The sequence below is a fragment of the Toxotes jaculatrix genome, chromosome 13, assembly GCF_017976425.1.
Source record: "Toxotes jaculatrix isolate fToxJac2 chromosome 13, fToxJac2.pri, whole genome shotgun sequence".
Lineage (NCBI taxonomy): Eukaryota > Metazoa > Chordata > Actinopteri > Toxotidae > Toxotes > Toxotes jaculatrix.
The window spans coordinates 10564615-10576728 of NC_054406.1; positions in this window are offsets into that span (position 1 = coordinate 10564615).

Consider the following 12114-nt stretch of genomic DNA (forward strand, 5'->3'; position numbering starts at 1 on the left):
CTTTGCCCAAAATTGTCCCCTGATGAAAATTCTTGATTGACACTGTCCGTGCGGCCAAATGGCTCTGAAGCACCCCCTAGAGTGTGAAAATATTCACCGTAAGACGTATGGACTTGAAAATCGGTACACAGATGCATCACGTTGAGATGAGAAAAAAAGCCTCTTGGAGAAAAATTCCACGTTTTTTATGACATTTTGAGGTCATTGTAAAAAATGACTTTTTTTGTCCGATTTTGACGCCTTACTATACTATGACGTTTTTTATGACATTTTGAGGTAAATTTTTTTTTGACTTTTTTTGGCCGATTTTGACGCCTTACTATACTATGACGTTTTTTATGACATTTTGAGGTCAAAAAAAATTTTGACTTTTTTTGGCCGAAAAAATCGCCATACTATACTATGACGTTTTTTATGACATTTTGAGGTAAAAATTTTTTTTGACTTTTTTTGTCCGATTTTGACGCCTTACTATACTATGGCGTTTATTATGACATTTTGAGGTCAAAAAAAATTTTGACTTTTTTTGCCCGAAAAAAACGCCATACTATACTATGACGTTTTTTATGACATTTTGAGGTCAAAAAAAATTTTGACTTTTTTTGGCCGAAAAAAACGCCATACTATACTATGACGTTTTTTATGACATTTTGAGGTCAAAAAAATTTTTGACTTTTTTAGTCCGATTTTGACGCCTTACTATACTATGACGTTTTTTTTGACATTTTGAGGTCAAAAAAAATTTTGACTTTTTTTGGCCGGAAAAATCGTCATACTATACTATGACGTTTTTTATGACATTTTGAGGTAAAAAAATTTTTTGATTTTTTTTGTCCGATTTTGACGCCTTACTATACTATGGCGTTTTTTATGACATTTTGAGGTCAAAAACATTTTTGACTTTTTTTGGCCGAAAAAAACGCCATACTATACTATGATGTTTTTTATGACATTTTGAGGTCAAAAAAAATTTTGACTTTTTTTGTCCGATTTTGACGCCTTACTATACTATGACGTTTTTTATGACATTTTGAGGTCAAAAAAAATTTTGACTTTTTTTGGCCGAAAAAAACGCCATACTATACTATGACGTTTTTTATGACATTTTGAGGTCAAAAAAATTTTTGACTTTTTTTGGCCGAAAAAAACGCCTTACTATACTATGACTTTTTTTATGACATTTTGAGGTCCAAATAAATTTTGACTTTTTTTGTCCGATTTTGACGCCATACTATACTATGACGTTTTTTATGACATTTTGAGGTCAAAAAAAATTTTGACTTTTTTTGGCCGAAAAAAACGCCATACTATACTATGACGTTTTTTATGACATTTTGAGGTCAAAAAAAATTTTGACTTTTTTTGGCCGAAAAAAACGCCATACTATACTATGACGTTTTTTATGACATTTTGAGGTCAAAAAATTTTTTGACTTTTTTTGTCCAATTTTGACGCCTTACTATACTATGACGTTTTTTATGACATTTTGAGGTCAAAAAAATTTTTGACTTTTTTTTGGCCGAAAAAAACGCCATACTATACTATGACGTTTTTTATGACATTTTGAGATCAAAAAAAATTTTGACTTGTTTTGTCCGATTTTGACGCCTTACTATACTATGACGTTTTTTATGACATTTTGAGGTCAAAAATTTTTTTGACTTTTTTTGGCCAAAAAAAACGCCATACTATACTATGACGTTTTTTATGACATTTTGAGGTCAAAAAAATTTTTGACTTTTTTTGGCCGAAAAAAACGCCATACTATACTATGATGTTTTTTATGACATTTTGAGGTCAAAAAAAATTTTGACTTTTTTTGTCCGATTTTGACGCCTTACTATACTATGACGTTTTTTATGACATTTTGAGGTCAAAAAAAATTTTGACTTTTTTTGGCCGAAAAAAACGCCATACTATACTATGACGTTTTTTATGACATTTTGAGGTCAAAAAAAATTTTGACTTTTTTTGGCCGAAAAAAACGCCATACTATACTATGACGTTTTTTATGACATTTTGAGGTCAAAAAAAATTTTGACTTTTTTAGTCCGATTTTGACGCCTTACTATACTATGACGTTTTTTTTGACATTTTGAGGTCAAAAAAAATTTTGACTTTTTTTGGCCGGAAAAATCGTCATACTATACTATGACGTTTTTTATGACATTTTGAGGTAAAAAAATTTTTTGATTTTTTTTGTCCGATTTTGACGCCTTACTATACTATGGCGTTTTTTATGACATTTTGAGGTCAAAAAAATTTTTGACTTTTTTTGGCCGAAAAAAACGCCATACTATACTATGATGTTTTTTATGACATTTTGAGGTCAAAAAAATTTTGACTTTTTTTGTCCGATTTTGACGCCTTACTATACTATGACGTTTTTTATGACATTTTGAGGTCAAAAAAAATTTTGACTTTTTTTGGCCGAAAAAAACGCCATACTATACTATGACGTTTTTTATGACATTTTGAGGTCAAAAAAATTTTTGACTTTTTTTGGCCGAAAAAAACGCCTTACTATACTATGACTTTTTTTATGACATTTTGAGGTCCAAAAAAATTTTGACTTTTTTTGTCCGATTTTGACGCCATACTATACTATGACGTTTTTTATGACATTTTGAGGTCAAAAAAAATTTTGACTTTTTTTGGCCGAAAAAAACGCCATACTATACTATGACGTTTTTTATGACATTTTGAGGTCAAAAAAAATTTTGACTTTTTTTGGCCGAAAAAAACGGCATACTATACTATGACGTTTTTTATGACATTTTGAGGTCAAAAAAATTTTTGACTTTTTTTGTCCAATTTTGACGCCTTACTATACTATGACGTTTTTTATGACATTTTGAGGTCAAAAAAATTTTTGACTTTTTTTTGGCCGAAAAAAACGCCATACTATACTATGACGTTTTTTATGACATTTTGAGATCAAAAAAAATTTTGACTTGTTTTGTCCGATTTTGACGCCTTACTATACTATGACGTTTTTTATGACATTTTGAGGTCAAAAATTTTTTTGACTTTTTTTGGCCAAAAAAAACGCCATACTATACTATGACGTTTTTTATGACATTTTGAGGTCAAAAAAATTTTTGACTTTTTTTGGCCGAAAAAAACGCCATACTATACTATGATGTTTTTTATGACATTTTGAGGTCAAAAAAAATTTTGACTTTTTTTGTCCGATTTTGACGCCTTACTATACTATGACGTTTTTTATGACATTTTGAGGTCAAAAAAAATTTTGACTTTTTTTGGCCGAAAAAAACGCCATACTATACTATGACGTTTTTTATGACATTTTGAGGTCAAAAAAATTTTTGACTTTTTTTGGCCGAAAAAAACGGCATACTATACTATGACGTTTTTTATGACATTTTGAGGTCAAAAAAATTTTTGACTTTTTTTGTCCAATTTTGACGCCTTACTATACTATGACGTTTTTTATGACATTTTGAGGTCAAAAAAATTTTTGACTTTTTTTGGCCGATTTTGACGCCTTACTATACTATGACGTTTTTTATGACATTTTGAGGTCAAAAAAATTTTGACTTTTTTTGGCCGAAAAAATCGTCATACTATACTATGACGTTTTTTATGACATTCTGAGGTAAAAAAATTTTTTGACTTTTTTTGTCCGATTTTGACGCCTTACTATACTATGACGTTTTTTATGACATTTTGAGGTCAAAAATTTTTTTGACTTTTTTTGCCCGAAAAAAACGGCATACTATACTATGACGTTTTTTATGACATTTTGAGGTCAAAAAAATTTTTGACTTTTTTTGGCCGAAAAAAACGCCATACTATACTATGACGTTTTTTATGACTTTTTGAGGCCGAAAAAAATTTTGACTTTTTTTGCCCGAAAAAAACGCCTTACTATACTATGACGTTTTTTATGACTTTTTGAGGCCGAAAAAATTTTTGACTTTTTTTGCCCGAAAAAAACGCCATACTATACTATGACGTTTTTTATGACTTTTTGAGCTAAAAAAAAATTTTGACTTTTTTTGCCCGAAAAAAACGGCATACTATACTATGACGTTTTTTATGACTTTTTGAGGCCGAAAAAATTTTGACTTTTTTTGGCCGAAAAAATCGTCATACTATACTGACGTTTTTTATGACATTTTGAGGTAAAAAAATTTTTTGACTTTTTTTGGCCGAAAAAAACGCCATACTATACTATGACGTTTTTTATGACATTTTGAGGTCAAAAATAAAATTTGACTTTTTTTGCCCGATTTTGACGCCATACTATACTATGACGTTTTTTATGACTTTTTGAGGCCGAAAAACATTTTGACTTTTTTTGCCCGAAAAAAACGCCATACTATACTATGACGTTTTTTATGACTTTTTGAGGCCGAAAAACATTTTGACTTTTTTTGCCCGAAAAAAACGGCATACTATACTATGACGTTTTTTATGACTTTTTGAGGCCGAAAAAATTTTGACTTTTTTTGGCCGAAAAAATCGTCATACTATACTGACGTTTTTTATGACATTTTGAGGTAAAAAAATTTTTGACTTTTTTTGTCCGATTTTGACGCCTTACTATACTATGACGTTTTTTATGACATTTTGAGGTCAAAAAAAATTTTGACTTTTTTTGGCCGAAAAAAACGCCATACTATACTATGACGTTTTTTATGACATTTTGAGGTCAAAAATAAAATTTGACTTTTTTTGGCCGATTTTGACGCCTTACTATACTATGACGTTTTTTATGACATTTTGAGGTCAAAAAAAATTTTGACTTTTTTTGGCCTAAAAAAACGCCATACTATACTATGACGTTTTTTATGACTTTTTGAGGCCGAAAAAATTTTTGACTTTTTTTGCCCGAAAAAAACGCCATACTATACTATGACGTTTTTTATGACTTTTTGAGCTAAAAAAATTTTTTTGACTTTTTTTGCCCGAAAAAAACGCCATACTATACTATGACGTTTTTTATGACTTTTTGAGCTAAAAAAAAATTTTGACTTTTTTTGGCCGAAAAAAACGCCATACTATACTATGATGTTTTTTATGACTTTTTGAGCTAAAAAAAAATTTTGACTTTTTTTGCCCGAAAAAAACGCCATACTATACTATGACGTTTTTTATGACTTTTTGAGCTAAAAAAAATTTTGACATTTTTTGCCCGAAAAAAACGCCCTACTATACTATGACGTTTTTTATGACTTTTTGAGGCCGAAAAACATTTTGACTTTTTTTGGCCGAAAAAAACGCCATACTATACTATGACGTTTTTTATGACATTTTGAGGTAAAAAAATTTTTTGACTTTTTTTGTCCGATTTTGACGCCTTACTATACTATGACGTTTTTTATGACATTTTGAGGTCAAAAAAAATTTTGACTTTTTTTGGCCGAAAAAAACGCCATACTATACTATGACGTTTTTTATGACATTTTGAGGTCAAAAAAAATTTTGACTTTTTTTGGCCGATTTTGACGCCTTACTATACTATGACGTTTTTTATGACATTTTGAGGTCAAAAAAATTTTGACTTTTTTTGGCCGAAAAAATCGTCATACTATACTATGACGTTTTTTATGACATTCTGAGGTAAAAAAAATTTTTGACTTTTTTTGTCCGATTTTGACGCCTTACTATACTATGACGTTTTTTATGACATTTTGAGGTCAAAAAAATTTTTGACTTTTTTTGCCCGAAAAAAACACCATACTATACTATGACGTTTTTTATGACTTTTTGAGGCCGAAAAAATTTTTGACTTTTTTTGCCCGAAAAAAACGCCTTACTATACTATGACGTTTTTTATGACTTTTTGAGGCCGAAAAAATTTTTGACTTTTTTTGCCCGAAAAAAACGCCATACTATACTATGACGTTTTTTATGACTTTTTGAGCTAAAAAAAAATTTTGACTTTTTTTGCCCGAAAAAAACGCCATACTATACTATGACGTTTTTTATGACTTTTTGAGGCCGAAAAAATTTTTGACATTTTTTGGCCGAAAAAAACGCCATACTATACTATGACGTTTTTTATGACTTTTTGAGGCCGAAAAAATTTTTGACTTTTTTTGCCCGATTTTGACGCCTTACTATACTATGACGTTTTTTATGACATTTTGAGGTCAAAAAAATTTTGACTTTTTTTGGCCGAAAAAATCGTCATACTATACTATGACGTTTTTTATGACATTCTGAGGTAAAAAAATTTTTTGACTTTTTTTGTCCGATTTTGACGCCTTACTATACTATGACGTTTTTTATGACATTTTGAGGTCAAAAATTTTTTTGACTTTTTTTGGCCAAAAAAAACGCCATACTATACTATGACGTTTTTTATGACATTTTGAGGTCAAAAAAATTTTTGACTTTTTTTGGCCGAAAAAAATGCCATACTATACTATGACGTTTTTTATGACTTTTTGAGGCCGAAAAAATTTTTGACTTTTTTTGCCCGAAAAAAACGCCATACTATACTATGACGTTTTTTATGACTTTTTGAGCTAAAAAAAATTTTTTGACTTTTTTTGCCCGAAAAAAACGCCATACTATACTATGACGTTTTTTATGACTTTTTGAGCTAAAAAAAAATTTTGACTTTTTTTGCCCGAAAAAAACGCCATACTATACTATGACGTTTTTTATGACTTTTTGAGGCCGAAAAAATTTTTGACTTTTTTTGGCCGAAAAAAACGCCATACTATACTATGACGTTTTTTATGACTTTTTGAGGCCGAAAAAATTTTTGACTTTTTTTGCCCGAAAAAAACGCCATACTATACTATGACGTTTTTTATGACTTTTTGAGCTAAAAAAATTTTTTGACTTTTTTGCCCGAAAAAAACGCCATACTATACTATGACGTTTTTTATGACATTTTGAGGTAAAAAAAAAAAATTTGACTTTTTTTGCCCGATTTTGACGCCTTACTATACTATGACGTTTTTTATGACATTTTGAGGTCAAAAAAAATTTTGACTTTTTTTGGCCGAAAAAAACGCCATACTATACTATGACGTTTTTTATGACATTTTGAGGTCAAAAAAATTTTGACTTTTTTTGGCCGAAAAAATCGTCATACTGTACTATGACGTTTTTTATGACATTTTGAGGTAAAAAAATTTTTTGACTTTTTTCTTCCGATTTTGACGCCTTACTATAATATGACGTTTTTTATGACATTTTGAGGTCAAAAAAAATTTTGACTCATTTTGCCCGAAAAAAACGCCATACTATACTATGACGTTTTTTATGACATTTTGAGGTAAAAAAAATTTTTGACTTTTTTTGGCCGAAAGAAACGCCATACTATACTATGACGTTTTTTATGACATTTTGAGGTCCAAAAAAATTTTTGACTTTTTTTGCCCGAAAAAAACGCCATACTATACTATGACGTTTTTTATGACATTTTGAGGTCAAAAAAATTTTTGACTTTTTTTGGCCGAAAAAAACGCCATACTATACTATGACGTTTTTTACGACATTTTGAGGTCAAAAAAAATTTTGACTTTTTTTGCCCGAAAAAAACGCCATACTATACTATGACGTTTTTTATGACTTTTTGAGGCCGAAAAAATTTTTGACTTTTTTTGCCCGAAAAAAACGCCATACTATACTATGACGTTTTTTATGACTTTTTGAGGCAGAAAAATTTTTTGACTTTTTTTGCCCGAAAAAAACGCCATACTATACTATGACGTTTTTTATGACTTTTTGAGGCCGAAAAAAATTTTGACTTTTTTTGCCCGAAAAAAAACGCCATACTATACTATGACGTTTTTTATGACATTTTGAGGTAAAAAAAAAAAATTTGACTTTTTTTGCCCGATTTTGACGCCTTACTATACTATGACGTTTTTTATGACATTTTGAGGTCAAAAAAAATTTTGACTTTTTTTGGCCGATTTTGACGCCTTACTATACTATGACGTTTTTTATGACATTTTGAGGTAAAAAAAAAAAAATTGACTTTTTTTGCCCGATTTTGACGCCTTACTATACTATGGCGTTTTTTATGACATTTTGAGGTAAAAAAATTTTTTGACTTTTTTTGCCCGAAAAAATCGTCATACTATACTATGACGTTTTTTATGACATTTTGAGGTCAAAAAAAATTTTGACTTTTTTTGTCCGATTTTGACGCCTTACTATACTATGACGTTTTTTATGACATTTTGAGGTCAAAAAAAATTTTGACTTTTTTTGTCCGATTTTGACGCCTAACTATACTATGACGTTTTTTATGACATTTTGAGGTCAAACAAAATTTTGACTTTTTTTGCCCGAAAAAAACACCATACTATACTATGACGTTTTTTATGACATTTTGAGGTCAAAAAAAATTTTGACTTTTTTTGTCCGATTTTGACGCCTTACTATACTATGACGTTTTTTATGACATTTTGAGGTCAAAAAAATTTTTGACTTTTTTTGCCCGAAAAAAAACGCCATACTATACTATGACGTTTTTTATGACATGTTGAGGTCAAAAAAAATTTTGACTTTTTTTGGCCGAAAAAAACGCCATACTATTCTAAGACGTTTTTTATGACATTTTGAGGTCAAAAAAAATTGTGACTTTTTTTGGCCGAAAAAAACGCCATACTATACTATGACGTTTTTTATGACTTTTTGAGCTAAAAAAAAATTTTGACTTTTTTGCCCGAAAAAAACGCCATACTATACTATGACGTTTTTTATGACATTTTGAGGTAAAAAAAAAAAAATTGACTTTTTTTGCTCGATTTTGACGCCTTACTATACTATGATGTTTTTTATGACATTTTGAGGTCAAAAAAATTTTTGACTTTTTTTGGCCGAAAAAAACGCCATACTATAGTAGAAAAAAACGCCATACTATAGTATGACGTTTTTTACGAAATTTTTAGGTCAAAAAAAATTTTGACTTTTTTTGGCCGAAAAAAACGCCATACTATACTATGACGTTTTTTATGACATTTTGAGGTCCAAAAAAATTTTGACTTATTTTGCCCGAAAAAAACGCCATACTATACTATGACGTTTTTTATGACATTTTGAGGTCAAAAAAAATTTTGACTTTTTTTGCCCGAAAAAAACGCCATACTATACTATGACGTTTTTTATGACATTTTGAGGTCAAAAAAATTTTTGACTTTTTTTGGCCCAACAAAACGCCATACTATACTATGACGTTTTTTATGACATTTTGAGGTCAAAAAATTTTTTGACTTTTTTTGTCCAATTTTGACGCCTTACTATACTATGACGTTTTTTATGACAGTTTGAGGTCAAAAAAAATTTTGACTTTTTTTGCCCGAAAAAAACGCCATACTATAGTATGATGTTTTTTATGACATTTTGAGGTCAAAAAATTTTTTGACTTTTTTTGCCCGAAAAAAACGCCATACTATACTATGACGTTTTTTATGACATTTTGAGGTCAAAAAAAATTTTGACTTTTTTTGGTCGTACTATACTATGACGTTTTTTATGATATTTTGAGGTAAAAAAAAAATTTGACTTTTTTTGCCCGAAAAAAACGCCATACTATACTATGACGTTTTTTATGACATTTTGAGGTCAAAAAAAATTTTGACTTTTTTTGGCCGAAAAAAACGCCATACTATACTATGACGTTTTTTATGACATTTTGAGGTCAAAAAAATTTTTGACTTTTTTTGGCCGAAAAAAACGCCATACTATACTATGACGTTTTTTATGACATTTTGAGGTCAAAAAATTTTTTGACTTTTTTTGTCCAATTTTGACGCCTTACTATACTATGACGTTTTTAATGACAGTTTGAGGTCAAAAAAAATTTGACTTTTTTTGGCCGAAAAAAACGCCATACTATACTATGACGTTTTTTATGACATTTTGAGGTCAAAAAAAATTTTGACTTTTTTTGTCCGATTTTGACGCCTTACTATACTATGACGTTTTTTACGACATTTTGAGGTCCAAAAAAATTTTGACTTTTTTTGCCCGAAAAAAACGCCATACTATAGTATGACGTTTTTTATGACATTTTGAGGTCAAAAAAAATTTTGACTTTTTTTGCCCGAAAAAACGCCATACTATACTATGATGTTTTTTATGACATTTTGAGGTCAAAAAAAATTTTGACTTTTTTTGGCCGAAAAAAACGCCATACTATACTATGACGTTTTTTATGACATTTTGAGGTCAAAAAAAATTTTGACTTTTTTTGTCCTTTTTTGACGCCTTACTATACTATGACGTTTTTTATGAAAGTTTGAGGTCAAAAAAAATTTTGACTTTTTTTGGCCGAAAAAAACGCCATACTATACTATGACGTTTTTTATGAAAGTTTGAGGTCAAAAAAAATTTTGACTTTTTTTGGCCGAAAAAAACGCCATACTATACTATGACGTTTTTTATGACATTTTGAGGTAAAAAAAATTTTTGACTTTTTTTGGCCGAAAAAAACGCCATACTATACTATGACGTTTTTTATGACATTTTGAGGTCAAAAAAATTTTTGACTTTTTTTGGCCGAAAAAAACGCCATACTATACTATGACGTTTTTTATGACATTTTGAGGACAAAAAAAATTTTGACTTTTTTTGGCCCAAAAAAACGCCATACTATACTATGACGTTTGTTATGACATTTTGAGGTCAAAAAAAATTTTGACTTTTTTTGGCCGATTTTGACGCCTTACTATACTATGACGTTTTTTATGACATTTTGAGGTCAAAAAAAATTTTGACTTTTTTTGCCCGAAAAAAACGCCATACTATACTATGACGTTTTTTATGACATTTTGAGGTCCAAAAAAATTTTGACTTTTTTTGCCCGAAAAAAACGCCATACTATACTATGACGTTTTTTATGACATTTTGAGGTCAAAAAAATTTTTGACTTTTTTTGGCCGAAAAAAACGCCATACTATAGTATGACGTTTTTTATGACATTTTGAGGTCCAAAAAAATTTTGACTTATTTTGCCCGAAAAAAACGCCATACTATACTATGACGTTTTTTATGACATTTTGAGGTCAAAAAAAATTTTGACTTTTTTTGCCCGAAAAAAACGCCATACTATACTATGACGTTTTTTATGACATTTTGAGGTCAAAAAAAATTTTGACTTTTTTTGCCCGAAAAAAACGCCATACTATACTATGACGTTTTTTATGACATTTTGAGGTCAAAAAAATTTTTGACTTTTTTTGTCCGATTTTGACGCCTTACTATACTATGACGTTTTTTATGACATTTTGAGGTCAAAAAAAATTTTGACTTTTTTTGGCCGAAAAAAACGCCATACTATACTATGACGTTTTTTATGACATTTTGAGGTCAAAAAAAATTTTGACTTATTTTGCCCGAAAAAAACGCCATACTATACTATGACGTTTTTTATGACATTTTGAGGTCAAAAAAAATTTTGACTTTTTTTGCCCGAAAAAAACGCCATACTATACTATGACGTTTTTTATGACATTTTGAGGTCAAAAAAAATTTTGACTTTTTTTGGCCGAAAAAAACGCCATACTATACTATGACGTTTTTTATGACATTTTGAGGTCAAAAAATTTTTTGACTTTTTTTGTCCAATTTTGACGCCTTACTATACTATGACGTTTTTTATGACAGTTTGAGGTCAAAAAAATTTTTGACTTTTTTTGGCCGAAAAAAACGCCATACTATAGTATGATGTTTTTTATGACATTTTGAGGTAAAAAAAATTTTTGACTTTTTTTGGCCGAAAAAAACGCCATACTATACTATGACGTTTTTTATGACATTTTGAGGTCAAAAAAAATTTTGACTTTTTTTGGCCGAAAAAAACGCCATACTATAGTATGACGTTTTTTATGACATTTTGAGGTCAAACAAAATTTTGACTTTTTTTGTCCGATTTTGACGCCTTACTATACTATGACGTTTTTTATGACATTTTGAGGTCAAAAAAAATTTTGACTTTTTTTGGCCGAAAAAAACGCCATACTATACTATGACGTTTTTTATGACATTTTGAGGTCAAACAAAATTTTGACTTTTTTTGTCCGATTTTGACGCCTTACTATACTATGACGTTTTTTATGACATTTTGAGGTCAAAAAAAATTTTGACTTTTTTTGGCCGATTTTGACGCCTTACTAT